This window comes from Pseudopodoces humilis, chromosome 12, assembly GCF_049639895.1.
Source record: "Pseudopodoces humilis isolate 2021_Gansu_Grassland_sample_001 chromosome 12, ASM4963989v1, whole genome shotgun sequence".
Classification (NCBI taxonomy): domain Eukaryota; kingdom Metazoa; phylum Chordata; class Aves; order Passeriformes; family Paridae; genus Pseudopodoces; species Pseudopodoces humilis.
In genome coordinates, this window is record NC_142211.1 from 13411149 (window position 1) to 13420409 (window position 9261).

The following is a 9261-nucleotide window of genomic DNA, read 5'->3' on the forward strand; positions in this document are numbered from 1 at the left end:
GTTCAGGTTTTTGTATTGCTTTTATCAATTGCAGGACTGTATCTTGATGTTTAATGTGCGTACCTTGAGAAGACAGTAGTCTGCTTTCTTTCCACAGTGCTCCGTGTACATGTACTACTCCAAAAGCATACTTTGAGTAAGTCCATATGTTTACCCTTTTCCCTTTACTCAATTCTAGTGCTCTGGTTAAGGCAACCAGTTCTGCCCTCTGGGCAGATGTATTTGGTGATAACGCTTTTGCCTCCACTACTGTACTGACTGTTGTTACCACATATCCAGGGTATCTGGTCCCGTTCTCCACAAAACTGCTTCCATCTGTGAATAGCTTTCACTCTGGTTGCTCTAGTGGTATGTCTTTCAGGTCTTCTCTTGACGAATAGGTGTACTCTATTACTTCTACACAGTCATGCTCTAATGGGCCTTCTTCAGTTGTGGTACCTAGGAACAAAGCTGGATTCAAAAGGTTAGTTGTCTTTAGCGCGACATCATCCTGCTGAGTCAGGATTACCTGGAATTTCATCATTCTGCTTGGAGATAGTCAATGGCCCCCCTTTTGTTCTAAAACAGTGGTTACCATATGTGACATGTAGACATTTATGCGTCTACCCATCGTGAGTTTCCTAGCTTCTTGTATCAGCATCACAGTGGCTGCAACTGCCTGCAGGCATGAAGGCCATCCAGCACTCACATTGTAAAGTTGTTTGGAAAAGCAGCCTACTGGCCTTTTCCAGCTTCCCAAATGTTGGGTCAGCACTCGCAGTGCTAGGTGTAGTCTTTCATGCGCAAACAGCTGAAAATCTTTAGATAAATCAGGAAATCCTAATGCCACAGCAGTTGTCAATGCCTCCTTCAGTTTGGGGAAGGCCTCTTTCTGTGGTTTGCCCCAGGTAAATGGCTGTGTCTTCTGGGCTTCATACAGGGGTTTTGTAATTAGTCCATAGTCCATGATCCACAAGCGGCATCATCCGGTCATTCCAAGGAAGACTCACAGCTCATGTAGGTTCTGGAATTCTGGAATAGCACAAATAGCTTGAATACGATTAGTACCCAGCTTTCATTACCCTTGTGAGATTTCACATCCCAGGTAAATCACAGTTTGCCGGGCAATTTGTGCCTTTTCATTAGAAACTTTATATCCTCCCATTCCCAGCTGATTTAAAATTTCAGTCGTTACCTTTATGCAGGTTGTTTTCTCTTCTGTAGCTATCAGTATATCATCAACATACTGTAACAGCAGGTATTGTTCTCTCGGTACTTGCCCGTTTTCGGTCCAAATCTCCAGTTCCTTCTCCAGCTGGCTTCCAAATAGGGTTGGACTGTTCTTGTATCCTTGTGGGAGTCGTGTTCAGGTGAGCTGAGCTTTCCTTCCATTTTCTGGATTTTCCCACTCAAAGGCAAACAGTTTCCTACTTTCTTTGTCAAGGGGTATGCAGAAAAAGGAATCTTTTAAATCAATTACAGTAAACCATTTATATTTCTCTTTTATGGATGTTAACAATGTGCAAGGATTAGCTACCACTGGGTAAATATCTTTAGTTATTCCATTATTTCTCTCAAATCCTGTATTAGTCTGTATTGGTCAACACAGAAATTTGGGCTCTAGTGTTAACTACACAAGTAATAGGTGCACGTTTCAGACCCACTATTGCTACAATCAGTATGTCTCTAGTTTTGTTATTTCTAGTAAGCATTTTAAATACGGCCAACCTCTTCCTCTCTGCTCACCCATGAGAGGCAGAGTTACCAGTTTCCCTGATTCTAAGGCTGTTTGGGCTCCACTCCCAGAAGCTGAGAAGGAGACTGCTTTGGCTCACAGCCCAGAGCCTGTGGAGGTGTCCTGGGTTATACAATGGGGCATTCGATATAATGAACTTGGGACAGTGCCAATTAGAAACTACTTTACTCAACTTTTAACTGATAAGCCATCCATTACGTTCCTGGGGACCCCCTTCTTTATCACTAGTGACCACCAATACTGGCGGTTAGAGATTTGTTTTCTCTTTTCTGGGTTTTTGTTAAGAGAATCAATGTATCTAACACCCTTTGCTTTTTCTGATTTTTCTTCTGGGACTTTTACAGGTCCATAATTTCTACTGTAATGAATTACCTCTTTTGCAACTTTGCTCCATGTCCAAATTTATGGTTCCTAGCAGGACAATGCAATTGTGAACCTGTCGGCTGAGAGGGGGTGGTGAAGGGAGTAAACCCAGGATCAGTGGAACCAGGTCGATCAGTCGGGTTGCCAAGAAATCTGTCTAGTCTATCCACAGGGGTAATAGCTGCTATGGTTTGGTTTTTTTTTTGAGGAAAATTGCTGTAAGTTTAAGTGATTCTGGAAGGCCTTGAATTAAAGGGGTCATAATTTCAGTTTTCACAGGTAACAACATTGGAGATTCATAACCAGCAATTAATTTTCTTTTGTGTATCATTTGCAAGCAGGCAGCATTGTGAATGTTTTCCAGTAGTTGATTGGGGGTACTCACTATAGCTATAGGGTCTCCCCTTTCCAAGGGGTTAAGCCCCTCTGCCCAATAAGCTGCATGCTGAGTTAGGGACCATGAGTTACATCAGTCTTCTGCTGTTAAGAAGACTCCATGTCCCCAGTACCCACTAGCTTCCCGTTCTCTCAATCGAATTTGAGCACCTCCAGTGAGAGACACTCGGAATACGCATTCTGTCTCTGACTCGTGAGGGAGACGCCGGTACTCCCTTTTTTCTTTTTTTTTTCCTTTTTTTTTTTCTTTTTTTCTTTTTTTTCATTTTTAGTGGTTATATGCAGATCGAGATCCTTATCATTGTTATACTTATATTCTGTTTTAATTAGAGGTTTCAAACTAGGACGCCACTGTTCCACAATTTTATCCAAGTTAGCTCCTTTTGAGGGTAAATTTGATTAATGAGAGGGGTTTCCCTCTCTTGTTTCTTTTAGCAAGTCATCATTTTTTGAATTTTTATCATGGAGGGCTACTCACAACAGATTGATCTTACTCCTTTCTTCATCCAATTGTTTTTGCAAAATTTTAACTAGGTTTTGGAGGGAGTCTATTGTAGTTCTTTCCTCACTTCTTTACTTACAGCGAGTTTCTATAGCTGCTGTAAGACAAGCTCCCAAAATTGAGCAGAGTATAGTTTTATTTTTGCCCAGTTTAAATTTTGTTTCACGTTGTACAAAACCATACTCTATCAACCACATTTTTCAAATTAAACCAATTATTAAGCACCAACTTTTCCCCTCCCGGAGAAGGTCTGGCATTGTGTTTTGCTAACAGAGCATAAAATGCAGCTTTAACTTCTGCACTGCTGATTTCAGTCATTTTACGAAAGGAAAACTACTACAGGAAGGTATGAACTTAAATTATGCACACACACACAACTTTTGGCTTCCCTGTATGGGTAAAAAGACCAAATCTGCTTGGGAGGCACTCTTTCAGTTTAAAATTCCGGATGTCTCTCTGCTACACCAAGCAGTCAAAATTCATACACACAACAAAAAACAACAGTCCCCCCCTTTTGCACTAAGAGATTTTTGTGAAATTCTGCAGACAGAGCCCTCAAGCGAGGGTGGGGTGCTTTTCACCTTGGCGTGTGCAGTTTGCAGGAAATTCGAGTCACCCTCCTTGCTTTCCAGACACCGCTCACTCTTTTGGGAGTGTCGGGCTAGGTGCAGCTGGAGCGAAACATCCTTCCCCTAATACAGACTGCACCACAAACCTGCAGCTCCTTCTGTCTGTCAGAAATCCTGTCCGTGACTCCAGTTTAAATGTCACAATTCTCTAACGCGAGTGGGAGTCGCGAGAAGCTCGTTTGATCTCAGAGTGCAGAAAAGGACACAAGGGATTTCAGTTTAAATCACAACAACAATAATGTACCTTTATTTTAGTGCCAACAAGGGTTATGCGATAGAGGAGAGGGAGAGATGGAGAGATAAAGAAAACAAGGTAAAGAGAGAGAGAAGAGGGGGGTTATAGCTACCAAAGGACAAGAAGGGGTCGCTGGGATTTTCTTCCGTGGGGAGATCTCACCAAAATTAATTTAGCCTTATGTAATTCTTCCCCAAAGTTACTTTGTTTCCAATGTGCTAATAAGCACCCCAAAGGAGAAGTACCTGGTATGGGAGTATTGCTGCCTAAAACCCCTTTAATCTTCTCAATATTACAACTGCAATACACCACAAATGCCGCACCTGCAATGCTTTCGCAGTCGTCTGACGGACGGCGCCTAGGCAATACCAACAGAAATTCCTTTAGCCCAACCAAGCGCAGCTTTCGCTGCGTCTTATTGGCAGGCACCCAAACCAAAGTAAAGCACCTTACCTCTTCTCCCGGGGACGTTGTGAGCAGCGGAGACAGTCGCGGCTGATGGGCTCCCCGAGAATCCCTCGGTGCCGGCTGGAGCGTGATTGGGTCGCGAGTTCGCTCAGCAGCACTCACAAGGTCCCACCTGGGTTGCCAAAATGTCAGCGTTCAGGAACACACATAATCACGAATGATTATATGAAGGTGCTTTATTGAAGAGCTCTGGGTGTCAGGGGTACACATACCCAAATCTGACCCGACTTGGTTTTGAGTTGAACATGTTTTTATACTCTATCGTTATATAACTTACATATTAATTTTTAAACTTACATTGTTCTATTGTATGCATTGTTTTTACCCAAGCATGGATTTCTCGTGATCCTCCCCAAGCCCCCTAACATTGTTCCTCATGTTCTATAAACAATAATTATACCTAATCATATCTAACAATTGTATCATTTATCATATGCTGATTACACAGGTGTTGATATATTTTATATCTTAGTAAAGGCCTGTATGCACAAACCAGCCTTTGAAATAAGTTGTGATATTAAGGGCTAAAATCCTTGAAACCTTCCTGCAGAAGAGAGAGTAAAACAAAACAATATCCTTGTGTATAAGAGAAAGAATGCAAAACTGTGTGTGTTAGCCAATAGTAGCTTGCTCTGCCTGCGGACCCTGTAGAACCCTATAAAAGGTGTGCTAAAGATAGAAATAAACGGCATTCACAATTACTTCTGTGAAGACTGGTGAATAGCTGGCGGTCTCTCAATATTTGGCGCTCTGAACGGGACACCCTATGGGCAGGGGAGCTTCAGTGGATCCACGCACGGTGGGACAGAGCCTTGGACCGAGGTTGGTGGAGCGGATCTGAGTGCAGATAGACGCTGCCTTGGATCGGTACCAGATAGGTGGCTCGCGAATCAACGGGGGCGAGTCGCTGGGGGAGTCCGAAGGCAGGGGCGCTGTAGAAGGGTTGCAACCTTCCCCCCTGCCGCGGGCCATTAGCATGGATGTGGAATTTGCAGCGGCAGATAAACTGCTTCTCTGCATCCTCGTTAAACGAGGCGGAGCAGCCAGGGAAAAGGACCTGGATATGCTCATTATATGGGCTAATTGTCATGGGCATTTGCAGTGCCCACACTGCTTTTTGCGGTGCAAGAACGGACTGATATATCGGCTCTGATATGGGAAACGGCAATTACGGAAAAGAGCAAGGACACTGTGTCTCTCGGTCGAACTTGGCAGACTGTAATTAATACCTTAAAAAACAGAAAAGTGAGATATGCTGAGGCTGTGAGCCCCATAATTCTACCTGCATCACAGTGGCAGATGCCTTTACCTCCCACTGCTGTGCAAGCACTCCTATCTATGCTGCCCATGGAGAGAGGGAGGGAGAGTCAAAGAGAAGAAAATAATGAGAAAAAAAGTTCCACAGCGAACGCTGAAACAACAAACAGAATCTGTTCAGTTATGGCAGGATGTGATACATCCAGAAATATTTGCTTCATATTTGGAGTCACTTTTAACGCTACAATCTTATTTAAGTTCCATCTTTACCACCCTGGAAGAAAAGAAGCCAAATTTAGATTGGTTTCCACCCGAACCAGGGGGACATGGGGGAGCACTGAGGTGGGCGCAGAGAACAAAGGCACCCTGGGGGTAGAAGCAGCGCAAGAAAAATTCCAAGGCCACGCTGATAAACTGCAATGATCGCCGCTGTTAGCACCTGGCCGTGAGAGACTTTTCGTGTAACATCGCCTGCTTTTGTAAAATCGTGCCCCTTTTCCTCTATCGGTGAACAACAAGAGAGATTGAGAGAAAAAACTGCATTTGTTAGTTAATTTTGTGAGGTTTTTTTTTCTTTCTCTCTGCTTTTCCTCTCTGCGAGAGTATGTAGAGAATGTGAAGAAAGATAAGAGCAGAGCTGCAGCAGCAGCAGGACAGGCAGTCAACACCTCCAGTTCCCTCACTAAGAAAAAGCACCAGGATAATACCCAGTTTGTTAAAACGTCATGATTTATTGGGTTTTCAAAATGTTTTTATATACCATTGTAGAGTTAATTTTGTGTTTTAAGTAATTATGAGTTTATGCAATTGCCGTTTTTAGGATTTTACTAGAGAAGTTATAGTGATTCTTTGAACGTTTAAAAAAAAAAAAAAAGTGTTTAAAGTGTTTAACAGAAGTTGCCTTGCAATAATTGGTTTTAGAACCTAAGGTTAAAACATGGTATGATTTACAGCTTCTAGGAAAACCTTCCAATTAATGTTATCTACAGAAGAGATTTGTGGTTTAAAAAATAATTAGTTAAGAGAACTTTACTGTACAAGACAAAGTTGTTAGAGCATATATTATACATTTGCTTGTTTTTTCCACAATTTTAATAAGGTAATTTTAATGTGAGCTCTTTTGTTATATAAAACACATATAACTGCATATACACCAATTTGGATTTTGGATTTTAGTTTAAAAATTGGACTTGATGTTCTTGAAAAGTGCTACAAAAGCTGGATGGCAACCTGCCAAATCCTGTGTTGTTGTGGTTTTTCTCTAGAAAAAATGCACTTTAAAATCCTAACCAATTTAAGCATATACTAGGCAAATTCCTGTTATAAATAAGTATTTTTAGTAGCATTTGCAGTTATTGTGTGTTATTCTCAAAGCTAGATGACATAGAATTGTGATGTATTTGTTACAGTTTTATAATCTTTATAGTGAATCCATGTTATTGTTATATTGTGTTTAAAAAGTATGTATCAGACTTTTAGTTGCTTTTTTGTAGTAACAGAATAAGATTAAGTTATGTTTTTATTTAATATAGATTAAGTGTTAATAGAATTAAGGATAGTCAAGTTTTATAATGTTTAGGCTTGAATGTTTTTAAGTTAAGTTTTATAACTTAGATATTCTTTTAAGGTTAAGTTTGTTATTTCCTTTTGTCATAAATAATTATTGTTAGGTTTAAATATTGTTTAATTTAAATTGTTTTATGTTTTATTGGAGACACTTGTTTAAACTGCAAAGTATAGTTATTTTCCTAGAGATATGAAGACAGCTACAACTGAAACAGCTGTGATGGAACACTGATGAACACCTGCTTGTGGATAGAAGTGAATGCAGTCTGTGACACCCTTGACTTCACCGGGAGTTCTATTGGTTGTTGCAATCTCTGCAGTTTTTGTTTGTTATAGCTTTCTTATTTTTCAGTGTTTCCAGAATTTTAAGAAGATGTACCATTGCTGAAGATCAGCTGCCATGGGAGAGGCTTCAGATTAAACCAACTGCTGCATGGTTTAATTGGTCTGGTACCTAAGGCTCCTGATCATTTGATTTGTACAAATGCATTTTAACAGTTTGCTGAGCTGTAAGCATCTCCTAGCTGCTACTATTGAGAACCTTGTTCTAAAAATATGTTAAGAGGCATCTTTCCAGTTTAAAGCCAGGCCCTGGCCAAGGCTTGACTTTACCTGGATGGAATGTTTGCCAGCAGATCCAGATGTTTTCTGTACCAAAAGAGTATTTGAGTCAGTTTTTGACTCAGCAATTTGACCCTATTAATACGACAGCTGGATCAATTTTGAAGTGGGCTTGGAGAATCATTTCTGGAAGTGATTATCCAGTCCTTCACTGATTTTTTTTGTTTCTGTTTGTTTGCTAAGTATGGGATGCTGGTGCAGTGTTTTGGTAATTAATAGTAGTTTTATATTACATATGTTATTAATAGTGTTTATGATTTAATTGATTTTTAACTGGTATAAGTTCTTATTAATTGTGTATATGGTTTTGTGTTGATGTTGATGTTTATAACAGAAGTACATCTCATTTTTATTTTTTTTAAGAAAACGGGGGAAATGGATGCCCTAAAAGCATTTAATTAGTGTAATTCATTAACTTCAAGGGGAGAAGTGTCTGTGTTTTGTTGGCAGGTTCAAAAAGGTCACCTGTCCATCTGACCAGACTGTGTGCCTCTGAACACATGAGATCCAGTGAACAGAGAAGTCACCACACAGCCTTGGTATTCCAGACATGGATCAGAAGTGGACCTGTCAGGACACAGTTGTGTCTGAACACTACACAGACAGTTTACCAACAGAAATTTTATGTTGTTATTATGATGTTGTGTCTCTACCAATTTTTCAGTTATCCTTTGTTTTAAGATTTAGAAGGATCTGAAGAACAACTTGAGCATCAAAGCCCTCAGTCACCGATCAGCTGCCAGCTGACATCACGGGAGCAGTGAACGTTCCAGGACTGAATCATGTTAGAGAAATTCTGTAGAAGATCTAAGAAGTGTAGAGACTCCATTTAACTGTATATAAAGCAAATTGTAGTTGTGTTTTTATCCTTTCAGCAAATTGCTTTCACGCTTAGACTACATATATACCAGAGCATGTGTGTTAAAGGTAGTTAGATAATAGTTTAAGATAAAGAGTTTAGCTTGTGTAGTAATTGTTATGTTAGTATAAAGTATAAGTATTCCCCCTTCAAGAGGTAGTGTAAGCATCTTTGAAAGTTCATCTAACGTTAAAGTTTTAGCCGTGAGTTTGCAAATATGATGCCATTTACATGGAACAAACTGCTTATGGTAATTGTGTTGTGTATAGTCCCGACCAACTGTCTGCTAACTAACATCCAAAAGTGACAGAACATATGGGTCACTCTGGCACCTTGAACTGGCCAAAGGTCAATGTGTCTAAGCCTAGCCACCCCTGGAGATCTTTTCGCACCTGTCTTGTAGGAGTCCCTGAATGGGATCCTCCAGCATTTAAAGGTTTAATTAGTAACGAGACTCGACTGAATCAATTGGCAATGTTGCACGAGTGCAGTCGCACTGTTGGCTTCACATTAAGACAACTTGAAGCCTGTTGGCAAGCAAAAATTACCAAAGTTCTCAATGTTACAACCCTCAGAAGAATTAGATTTGTTAAGTTCCACCAATACCTCAGGTGGATGGATAATGTTTGA

At 40.5% G+C, this 9261-nt stretch overlaps 1 pseudogene; it reads right to left on the reverse strand.

Moving 5' to 3' along the window:
- Window positions 1-772: 772 nt before the first annotated feature.
- LOC148183397 (uncharacterized) lies at window positions 773-5300 on the reverse strand (annotated as a pseudogene).
- Between the last annotated feature and the right edge of the window lie 3961 nt (window positions 5301-9261).